General features: G+C 35.2%; 1 pseudogene; it reads left to right on the plus strand.

Moving 5' to 3' along the window:
- Positions 1–9,970: 9,970 nt before the first annotated feature.
- Positions 9,971–12,054, plus strand: LOC107499446 (annotated as a pseudogene).
- Positions 12,055–12,487: the final 433 nt, after the last annotated feature.

Here is a 12,487-nt window from a genome sequence, read left to right on the forward strand (position 1 = left end):
TTACTCGACTACTTAATTCAGTAGGCATTTCCATCTCCAAGCTTCTCATGTAAATTTGGGCTTCATTAGCTTTAGTTAAAAGTAATTCATTTCAGAGACCCATAAACATATTTAATGGCCTTCTCTTGAACTGCATTGAAATCACATTCTAATTTATACAATATTCAAATTTTGATTAAAATATTGTTTGTGTCCCAATTATAATAGTTTATAAACCCTTTGCCCTTCATAATTCTTGAAATTTGATCTCAACCTCTACTTCTTTTATAAAACCTTCTTCTATAATTTCATTAAGTATTAATCTTCACCTTTTAAAATAATTGTTAACATTTTATTTAACAGAGCATTAATTTAAAGTACATTTTGATTGCTTTCATTTTATACATTTAAGTTAGCAAGCTAGCCTGTTTCAGGTCTCTCTTAAAAAACCTGTTTTCAGTTACAGTTCAATATTGCCACAATGCAGCCAGGTTTATTTAAAATGAAGCACAATATTATTTCTATATACATTCATAGCACTCTATCCTAAATTCTATCCAGCTCAAAACCTTATTATATTGCCTTTTACTTTTCCTAAAATACCACAGAGTCCTGTGTCTTCTCTTACACAGGACTCTGTGGTATTTAAGGACCAGATCTATATCATAATAATAATTTACATTGTCTATACACAGCCCAGTCCAAGCACATTATAGGGGCTCAAAAGTTACTGACTGGTTAGCTATTATGACAGAAGAGCATAGAAGAGTAGGAAATATCAGTAGAGTAGACAGTTTGGAAAGCCTGGAATATGGTCAGAACATTGCTACTCACTAGCTATATGATTTTGGTCAAGTCATTTAGCTCTGTTTCTTCATATACAACATTAGAGATTAAACTAAATAATCTGAAGATTTATCTTCCAAGCTGATATTGAATTAAAATAAGAGTTAAAAAGAACAAAGTTGTGTAGCTTTACTTAAAATAATTTTGAGAAAAATCAAGGCAAAATAGTTTAGAGATGCTACAGCAGAAAAAGCACATTTATTGCCTTAAATAGAACGTAAATCGAAGAATCATATATGGATTTTTCACACTTAGCATCATTAGTTCATCTTGGATACTGTTTTTATTGTATTTTTGTAATTTAGATTCTTGATTTTATATGCTCCAGAGCATCTGCAACTCTGACCTCAGATTCTGCCAAAAAATTATTGTGCAAAGTTTCTTCTGAGTAAACAATATAGACTGGAAGGAAGACAGACTATATTATAAGCTCTCTTTTGACCTACATCATAGAAGACTGATCAGACTCTGTTTTTCTTCTTGACAAAGTACTAAAATATATTGCCCTTGGTCAATGCTGTGATGGCATGAATTACATTTATTGAAAATAAGTCTACTGTTCCTGTGCACAAGACAGCCAACTGATATGAGAGAGAGATATCGGACATGTTTGGAGTCTTCTTTGCTAACCACCCTGACCTAAGAAGGATCCTGACAGACTATGGATCAGAGGGTTATCCCTTCTGGAAAGACTTCCCCAGTGTGGCTACACTGAGTTACACTGTGACCATGGGGTGAAGCAGGTGGTGACCAAATAGATGGAGTTGGCCCAAGAGTTTTGCAAGTTTGACCTGAATTACCCATGGGAGGCTTTTCCTGCCTATTGCCAGCCCCTGAGAGTCTCAAGCTTGAAGCCAGAGACAAGAAACCCAAAACCAAGTAGCTCCAGGGAAGCAAATAGATTCTAGGAAGTACCTTAACTCAATTGAGTGTCCATGAAAATAAAATCCTACTTAGACTCAAAAAACATATATACGTCAACCGACACCCATTCCTTAAATCTCAAATTTAAAATATTAAACATTTCTTTCATTATATCTAAGATCTACAGATTTAACAAAATCCCAGTCATAATTCCATAATTAACAAGCTGACTCTAAAAATTTGTATGGATATTCAAAGAAACTAAAATACCTCAAACAATTTCCAATACCTGGAAAAGAACAAAATAGGAGCACTACGCTCCTTACTTTAAGACTTGCAATAAAACTACAGTAACCAAAACAGTGTAGTAAAGCATGAGGCTCAACAAATAGGTCAATGAAAGAAAATAGAGAAGACAGAAGTAAATACACACTTATACAGTCTTTGTTCTTCAAAAAGGTGCCAAAAGTCTTTTCAACAGCGGTACCCAAATAACTCTGACTCTCACGCAACCCTATCAAGGTGGATCATAAACACAAACATAAATATTGTGACTTAGGGGTAATCAAAAGTTTCTTAGATGGGTCATAGAACACAATAACAATTAAAGAAAAAAATTTTAAATGAGAGTTAAAATTTAAAACTTAATGTTCATCAAAAGATGCCATTAAGAAAATAAATAGGCTAGCCACAGACTGGAAGAAAATATTCACAAAACATGTCTGATTAGAACTGGTATTTAGAATTGCACTATGCAATATGGTAACCATTAGCCAGTGTAGCTATTTCAATTAAAATTAAATCAATTAAAAAGACTCTTCATTTGCACTCACCATGTTTTACACTAAACATATTGTTTGCAGAAAATTCTATTAGCACTAATCTAGAATGTAAAGGAATACCACAATTAATAATAAAAAGACAAACCAATTGAAAAATATACAAAAGATTTGAAAAGATGTTTCATAAAAGTGAAGATACATGAATAGCCAATAAGTACATGAAAAAAAAAGTGTTCAACATCATTAGTCAACAGGAAAATGCAAATTGAAATTACAATGATGTATCATTTTCTACATATACACTAGAATGACTAAAATTTAAAGGAATGACAAAACCATATACTAACAAGGTTTTGGGGTAACTTGAACTTTCTTACTTTATTGGTAGAAATTTAAAATAGTATAACCACTTTGGAAAATAGTCTGGCACTGTAAGACTTAAATATACACCTACTATACGACCCAGAAATTCCACTCGTAGGCATGTATTTACTCAAGAGAAATGAAAACACATGTCCCACAAAGACTTTAATGAAACTGTTCATTACAGCTTTATTCACAATAGTCTCAAATTGGAAATCGCCCAGATGTACTTAATAGAAGAACAGATTTTTAAATTATTCTGTATTTATAAATAAAAAAGCAAAGAAAAGAAACATACATGCGACAACACAGAAAAATCTCAAAAAAACAATTGTGCTAGTGAAAGACACCTAACACATGAGAGTATATACTGTATGATTCCATTTATATAAAATTCTAGAACAAGCAAAACTAATCCATGGTAAAGAAAAAATTGAACAGTGATTGTTTCTGGAGAAGGTGAGGGCAGAATTATTTGGAAAAGAGAATGAGGAAACTTTCTTGAGTGATGGTAATGTTCTATATCATCACAGTGTTTTGAGCTACCCATGCATATGTGTCAAAACTCAGTGAATATACAGTTAAGATTTGCACATTTCATATGTAAATTTAAAATTTGAAAACTGTATTGAACTCTAGTTATTGGTACACATGCTAAAGTAGTTAGGGAGAAATATACTGATATCTTTAATTCACTTTAAAATGCTTCAAGAATAAGATGGATTAATAGATGGATAGAGGGATCAATAGATGGATAGATCTGTGATCGAGCAATTAGAGTAAAAAGTTTATAGTCTAATCTAGGTGGTATGAATAGATTTCTTTATATATTTTTTACTCTAAAATTGTGTCAACTTTGCTGTATGTTTGAATTTTTCATAGTAAAATGCTGATGAGAAAAAATGATATCCCAGGCCTTCCAGGGACAGAATTTCAGTGTTAAATCTCCAAAATAAAATTCGAGACAAAAATCATAAAGTCAAAATTATAGTTTCTCTTGCTCTTTTCCATAGCTTCATCCTACAGTTTCCTGATCTGTACTTCTCTATCTCATATTAGATAATTCCATTCATTCAGGGATTCCGAGTATCATCAAATGAAACACCTACGGTCCTTGCAACTACAATTTTTACTTAAAGTCCTGCTTTTATCTCCCATGCAAAAGAATAGACAGGCTCTGACTTAAAGTTCCTAGATTCTGGTAATCCCACCTAAATCAAAATGGGAATGAGCACTAACCAGCAATATTATATCCAAAAATAAAATTAAAACAAGGAGTCAAGAAGAAAAAAATGATTTAAAAGAATATAGGCAGCACCATTCTTTAATAAAAAGGAACCACTACTCCTTAGGAAAATGGCCTACTCTAGAAATGAGCAGGAAATATACAAGATAAGCTTTGAGCATATTGTAGTACGAGAAAGTAAGAAAGTGCAGATAGATAGATAGATAGATGGATGGATGGATGGATGGATGGATGGATGGATGGATGGATAGATAGATAGATAGATAGATAGATAGATAGATAGATAGATAGATAGATAGACAGACGATAAATAGCTTAGTGATGGAGGTATGTTAAAGGAACACAGCATTCAACCGAAAGAGCTCCCAATGGCCACAGCTAGAAAAACTTGAGCGATAAAATAACTGAAATACTATTAGATTATAACTCAAAGTATAAACTATGAATGAGTTCATACTGTTATAAATAAATGATGAATAAATAAATGGGGAGGAGAGACAATCCCTCTCGTCAAAAAATTCCAAATAATTTAATGTGGATATTTCCTTCCTCAAAGAAGGTAAGCATAACTCTCCAGACCTTAAGTATAAATAATGACTTTCTAACAAAGAGTGCAGTATGAAAAGGGTTAAGGGAGACAAACTTTACAGTAGAGAAACCTGACAAACACAACCTCAGCCAGTGATGGTAGTCAACATCAACAGTGATAAGTCATGTTGATAGTATGTACCTTTTGTATAATAAAGAATTTAATTGGCCTTCATCCCTGATTCCTGGGAAGGAAACTATAAATCCTTGAAATTTCCCAAATAGTAAGAGTGACTTTGTTATTCATTAGTCACTTGGACCATATCCAAGTTTATGCTAATGAGATAACTTAAGACGGAGGCTGGTCTTGCCAGAGAAACTAATGGTGTGATTAGGGGGTTGGGGCTTTGAGTTAACATAAGCCCAGCCTGACCTCCTCCATGAAAGGGAGGAATACTAGAGATTGAGTTCAATCACATGGTCGATGATTCAAAGCATTCTATGTAATGAAACCCCACATAAAAGAGGAAGGGAGGGAGCAGTTAACAGAAACTGAAAGAAAATTATGAGGAGACCACTTTGCAAGAAACAATGACTTTGTTTGAGGGGCACTGGAATGGAGTTGGGGTAATAAATATCCTAATGTCTCTCACTCTCCTCACTACGCTAATCTCTCAGACCTCCCAGATGGGAGGTCTCCCCACAGACCAAACCCAACAAGAAACCAGTGAGTATGGAAGCCATACATGCGGTCCATAAAGGTGAGACCCCTGGCACAGAGAGAAGGTGGATGCTGGGACTAGAGGAGAAACCAGGAGATATCTGGCACAGAGGTAAAGTATGATAGTGTGAAAAAGCTAGATCCTCACCTACCATAATAAGTCAGTTTCTAAAAGGGATGAATCAAAAGATTAAGTATATAGACGTTATTTAGCTGTACAAAAGCAAATACCACAAGAAACAGCTGGTAATGATCATTCCTGAAGAAAGTAACTGCATGATGAGAAAAGTACTGAGGTAGGAAAGTTCAAGGAATATTCAAAGAACAAGTAGCCCAGTTTGTTCGTACCATTTAAAAATCTATAAAGGAAAAGTGGGAGATAAAACTGAAGTGACAGATTGAGGTGATATTGTGGTAGTTCCAAATGCCAGGTTGAGTTTAAACAGTGTTGATCCTCAAGTAAGGGAATAACATAGTGAGAGCTGAGCTCCAGGTAAGATTGATCTGGCAGTGATATGCAGGAGTAATTGAAGTAACAAAAATTTAGATAACATGACACTTAGTAGATTCTATTTCATAGTCCCAATCAGAGTTTTCAACTGTCTGATTCATAATTGTGGCAGTGAGAATGGAAAGGATGATATTCTAAAATATATTTGGAAAACTTCGGAAGGACTTGTTTGCTAAACTGATATAAAAGGAAGATATAAGAGTCAAAAAATGGCTGTAAAGATTTGAGCCTGGATAAACTGGAAAATCATGGTTCTATGAACACCAGTAAGGGCATTAAGTCAGGAGAGGAGCAAGGGTGGGGTAAAGATTCATTCAACAAATGAATTGAATATCTGCATATGCAAAGCACTGTTGTAGGCAATGGAGATGCAGCAGTGAACAAAACATAAAAACTTCTACCCTCATGGAGCTTATATTCTGTGGAGGAAGATAGCGGACGAAACAAGGCTAGAGGCCCTGTGAAGAAATTCGAAGCAGAATGTTGTGACTGAAATGTGTTGATGATGAAGGTGAGTTACTCTTTATTTATTTATTCTTTTAGCACCTACTATGTGCTGGTTACTTTGCTTAATTCTAGGGACACAATAGAGAGTTCTTCATGGAGTTCGTAGTTCATTGAGATAGGAAATATAAACCTTTGTCAAAGTTAATTCCTGTGGCTCTGTCTTAGATGTCGCATTATACCTCTGGCCCCTGTGATGCCAGGACTCAGCATGAACACAATGACGTTTTCTAAGGTTTTGCAAGCCAGGTCTATCTTTCCTGTTACCCCAACGAGGCCATGGACACTGAGGGGGCATGGGTGTCCCAGTCATGATAACAGCTACCGACAACAGGTAGTATATGCAGAAACGAATCAGGTTAAATCGTGAGCATGTTTAGGCAAGAAAAGAGAGCCAAGAACAGAACCATGAAAATGTCTACACCTCAGGGACAAGCAAGAAGAAATGGAATCAGCAAAAGAAATGGGACTAGTTTGAGGAAAAATAGGAAAAGGAGTCTGATACTATGCCACAGAAAGCAAAAAAGATTGGAAGAAAGGATTGGCAGTAGACATTGGTGAGCCATTGAATATGGAGACAAAAAAGTTTTTGGTCACGTCTAAGAGGGTAATTTCAATGAAGGGGTGGAGTTTGAAGCCAGAGGACAAGATGATAATTGAGTGACTATGGTAGAGAAGCAGTAACAATTAGTGTCTCCTAGAAAAGCAAAGGAATTGTTATTATCTCTGTCTCTCCTCAAATAACCTTGACTAAAGAGGTTTAAAGGCCCCCTCCATCCAAGGAGGCCATCTCTTCCATGTTAGAGGGTGACCAACTCTGCCAGTATGCTCTGAATATTACCACATTTAGCACCACAAATCCCACATGTGGGGAAGCCTCTCAGTACTGTGTAAACTGGAACTGCTGGCACCGTTGAAACGTGACATCTTATTTTGGTAAATTTTTACATACCTACTGGTGATGATTGTTTTAAACAATTTTATTGTGGTATAACTTACATACCATAAAATTCACCATTTATGGTGACCATTTAAAGCAAGTATCAATCCAGTCTATAGATTAAAATCAACTGGGTTGCTTTAATTTTTTTAAATTTACTAGTTACAAGTATACAGTATGTTGGTTAGACATTTATATAGGTTATAAAATGATCCCCCTAGTTGCTCTTTCTCTCCTCTGGCTCTTCACCTAGGCTTTACATTAATAACGATGGCATTCCCCAACTGAGCTGCTTTTAAAGAATATTAATGACAGATCACCACCACCACCCCTACTCCCAGGCGTGCCTGGGGCCCAGGTGTTGTTTTTAAATGTGTATCCGGGATTAAAGTAAAGAACAACATGCAATATCAATGCTTTTCTAGATATTCAAGGAGAAATGAAGTAAGCATTCAAATGGATATGAAAATTAAGCTTCTTAAAATGAGTAAATATTTGCAAAATCAGAAAAAAGAGAATTTCAAGTATTTTTTGTTTTGAATTCTAGTGCCAAATTTAAGAATTTAGATGGATTGTTTTTTTTAATTAAAATGCAGTGTAGTAATTATCTTGCTAGGAAGATCAAAATGTATGTCCACATTTTGCATGAAATCCTGCTTCTGATTACACAACAGTCCTACAAAATAAGAAAGTATAATTTTTAATTTTATACAGATGAATAAATGTTTCCTTTGGATGTGTGAAATGAAATGTTTCAAGATTCAAATCTTCAGTCAGCATTCCAAAAGCCTTTACATGAGAAAATGTCATTGATTTTTGTGTAAAATGAGATCGTGCTTTCAATAAATGTATTATTCTCTGACTTCAAATCAATTCTAGATACCTTGCTATATCCACAGGAGATGCCCTAACCAATCAATGCTAATTCCAAAAAAATGTTTCAGCATTTAAAAATTTTATTCACTAAGACACTGTATTTATTCATATTGAACAGGGCTGGCATCCAAAAAGAGCACATTACTTGAAATTATTATTATATATGCCCATGACTAGTTGTGAGTGAAAAAAGACCCTGTATGAAAGCTATTTTGTGATTAATAGTAATACGATTATGAGTCAGTTCACAATTTCCATGAGCAAGAAATATGTTTATTTCTCTACAACTAAACTCAGTTTCTATTTTATTCTATGGCATCGTCAAGTACTATTTTTAGATGCCTCAGCCATGGGTTTTACCTTCTCCTTGGGGCTCTCTCCAAAAGGAAGGGCAGAAGAGTGTCAATGCAAGCCCCACCAACATCTCTTTTCCCATTTTTTCCTTGCTGTCTCTCTTCTTCCAAGGTAACTATTATAAAGGACATCTGTGAAAAACCCATAGCTCACTTCATACTTAATAGTGAAAGACAGAATGCTTTTTCCTTGAGATCAGGAGCAAGACAAAGATCTCCACTCTCATTGCTACTATTCGATGCTATCCCAGAGGCCAAGAAAATGAAATAAAAATTATCTAGATTGAAAAGGAAAAAGTAAAACAATCTCTATTTGCAGATGATATGACCTCATATCTAGAAAATGCTAATGAATCTACTAAATACCATTAGAGCTAATAAAACAATTCATAAGATTGCAGTATATAAAAATCGATTGTATTTAACCACACGCACCAGCAATAAACAACCCAAATATTAAATTAAGAGAACAATTTCATTTTCAATAGCATAAAAAGAGTAAGATATTTAGGAATACATTTTAGGAATACATTTTAGGAATAATTTAAGAAATATAAAACTTGTACTCTGAAAACTGTAAAACATTATTGAAAGAAATTAAAGATCTAAATAAATGCAAAGATACTCCATGTTCGTACAGCAAAAGATTTATTATTAAGATGGTAATACACTGCCCCCCCCCCAATTAATCTGCAGATTCAATGCAATTCCTGCCAAAATCCTAGCTAGTTCTTTGCAGAAATTGACAAGCTAATCCTAAAATTTATATGGAAATACTAGGGATCAAGAACAATCAAAACAATCTTGAAAAGAAAGAACAAAGTTAAAGACTCCCATTTCTCAATTTCAAAATTTACTACTCATCTACAGCAATCAAGACAGTGTGGTTCTGGAATGAGAATACAAATGCGGATCAGTGAAACAGAATTGGGAAGCCAAATATAAACTCTCATATTTATGGTCAATTAATTTGAACAAGGGTGCCAAAGCAATTCAATGTGGGGAAGAAAATCTTTCCAACAAAAAGTGCTAGGACAACATAACATTCATGCAAAAGAATAAAGTTGGACTCCTACCTCACACCATATATAACAATTAATTTAAAATGGATCAAAGACCTAACTGTAAAAGCTAAAACTTTAAAACTCTTAGAAGAAAATATAGGAATAAATTATGACCTTGGGTTAGGCAAAACCATTTTAATCATGACACTAAAAGAACAAGCAACAAAATAAAAAAGATATAAATTGAACCAACAAAATTACAAACTTTTATGCTTCAAAGAACATAAAAAGACAAACCACAGAATGAGAAGAAGTTTTGCAAATAATATACCTGATGGGGGGCTATAACTAGAGTACATAAAGAACTCTTACAACTCAATAGTAAAAGACAAATAACCCAATTATAAAATGGGCAAATGGAGAAAAAGAAACCCTCATTCATTGCTGGTGGGAATGCAAAATGGTACAGCCACTTTTGAAGACAGCTTGGCACTTTTTTAACAAAACTAAACATACCCTTACTACGATCCATCAATTGTACTCTTTGTTATTTATCTGAAAGATGAAATATATGTCCACCCAAAAACCGGCACATAAATGTGCTTTTTTCACCCCTTTTTTAAGCTTTTGGAACTAATTATAAGATTTGCAAAAATAATACAGAAAGATAGGTTCCTTGTCCCTTTTACTCAGATCACCCACCGGTTTTACATAACTACAGCACGATGTTAAAACCAGGAATTTTACATTGGTACAACATTTATATGTATAGTTTTAGATATAAAACTAACCCATTACTACAAAGATCTCCCTCACGTTACCCTTTTTAGTCGCACCACTACCCCTGCCACTCATCACTCTTGACAACACTAATGTATTTGCCATCTCTATAAAAATTCTGCGTGATGCCCTTGAGATCTATCCAAGTTCATGTGTCAGTAGTTTATTTCTTTTTCTTGCTGAGTAGTATTCCACGGTATGGATGGGCCACAGTTTGTTTAGCCATTTAACTATTATGACATATTTTGATTGTTTCCGGTTTGGGGTTATTACTAATAAAGTTTCTATGAACAATCATGTATATGTTTTTGTGTGAACATTGGGTTTTAATTTCTCTGGGACAATACCCAGTAAAATTGCTGGGACATATGATAAATGTATGTGGTTTTTTTATTTGTTTTTAAAAACTGCCAAATTATTTTTGAGAGTGGTTATACCACTTTACGTTTGACTGATAATGTACATGTGATCTAGTTTCTCTGAACTCCCACCAGTACTTTACCAATGTTTGGGCTTTTTAAAATAATTTTTTATTTCTCTGGTACAATTGATGTACAATATTATATTAATTCAGGTAGTCAACATAATGATCATGAAGTGATCACCCAGGTAAATCAAATACCCATATTATTGACTATATTTCCTTTGCTATATTTTACATCCTCATGACTATTTTGTAACTACCAATTTGTACATCTTAATCCCTTCTCTTCACTCATCTCCCTGAGTCCTTCCCCCACCCCATCTGGCAACCATCAAAATGTTCTGTGTATCTATGAGTTTTTCTTTAGTTTGTTCATTTACTTTGCTTTTTAGATTCCACATGCAAGTAAAATCATATGGTATTTACTGTCATGTCTGACTTATTTCACTTAGCATAATATCCTTTAGGGCCATCCATATCATTGCATTTGACAAGGTTTCTTATAGTGGGTGGGTAGGGGGAGACGTGTAAGGGAGTATGTGGGAACTGCATGTTTTCTCATTTCTTTTCTATAAACCTGAATAATCTGCTTTAAAATTTATTGCTTTTGGGGTCGGGACAGTTCCGGAGGTAGAGCAGGACTGTGCGGTCTTGGTCTGCAACTCCAGATACGCACTCACAGAATTTTCAACACCCCCTACCCACCCACCCCGCCCCCACTCCTTTTTCCCCTCGCCCGGTGTAGGAGATTGGGGTAGCGGGAGCAGCTTCCGGAGTACCCCAGGCGGAGGTGACCACAGCTGCCCTCCCCTCAGGACTGGTACGGAATCCGCACCACACGTCGCCATTGGGGGCGTCTAGGCCTTAGGGGAGCAACCACTCTCCGCTGCACGGCGGCAGCTTTCCTGGGAGCCTGTTTCCCGTCGCCATCCTCTGGCGGCTACTTTGGCTCCTACCAGGCTCCTACTCCAGGTCCCTGCGGGGTTTCAGCAGCAATTCCGCTACTCCCAGGGCAACAGCAGACGCATCCCCAGGGTTCTCCAAGGACATCTAAACCCTTTGGATCAGGGTATGGTAGAGAAAAGAAGAATGTCTAATGAGTTGGAAAGTTATTTCAAGCCTTCAATGCTTGAAGACCCTTGGGCTGGCCTAGAACCAGTATCTGTAGTGGATATAAGCCAACAATACAGCAATACTCAAACATTCACAGGCAAAAAAGGAGGATACTTTTGTTAACATTTCTGAAATTCAACCGGAAGCTTCATGTGTCAGGAACATCTTGGACAAAACTTTTACTTGTGGAATTACATTAAACCCTAGGTAACTTTGAATAATTAGTGGGACTTCTTGGTATTTTTCATCTTATCAAATATTGTTGGTATTAGAGAAGACATATGGTGGGATAATTTGCAATATTTAGTTCTGGAAGTGCCTACCACATTTTAGAAGATTTACAGTTTCCAAATATTTAACATTCTTGGTTATATAATGAACATTTGTCTTTTAATGTTTTTCCATTGTCTTAAAATAAAACAGTTTGTCTTTCTAGCTAAAAAAATATATATATTGCTTTTTTTTTTGAATGGGAAAAGGATCTAAATAGACAGTTCTCTCAAGAAGAATTAAAAATGGCCAATAAGCACATGAAAGGTGTTCAGTACAATGAACCATCAGAGAAAAACAAATTAAAACTGCTTTGAAATGCTACTTCACACTCACTAGGATGCCTATAGTCAAAAAGACAGATACCAATAAGTATTGGCAAG

This window comes from Rousettus aegyptiacus, unplaced genomic scaffold (genome assembly GCF_014176215.1).
Source record: "Rousettus aegyptiacus isolate mRouAeg1 unplaced genomic scaffold, mRouAeg1.p scaffold_m13_p_3, whole genome shotgun sequence".
Lineage (NCBI taxonomy): Eukaryota > Metazoa > Chordata > Mammalia > Chiroptera > Pteropodidae > Rousettus > Rousettus aegyptiacus.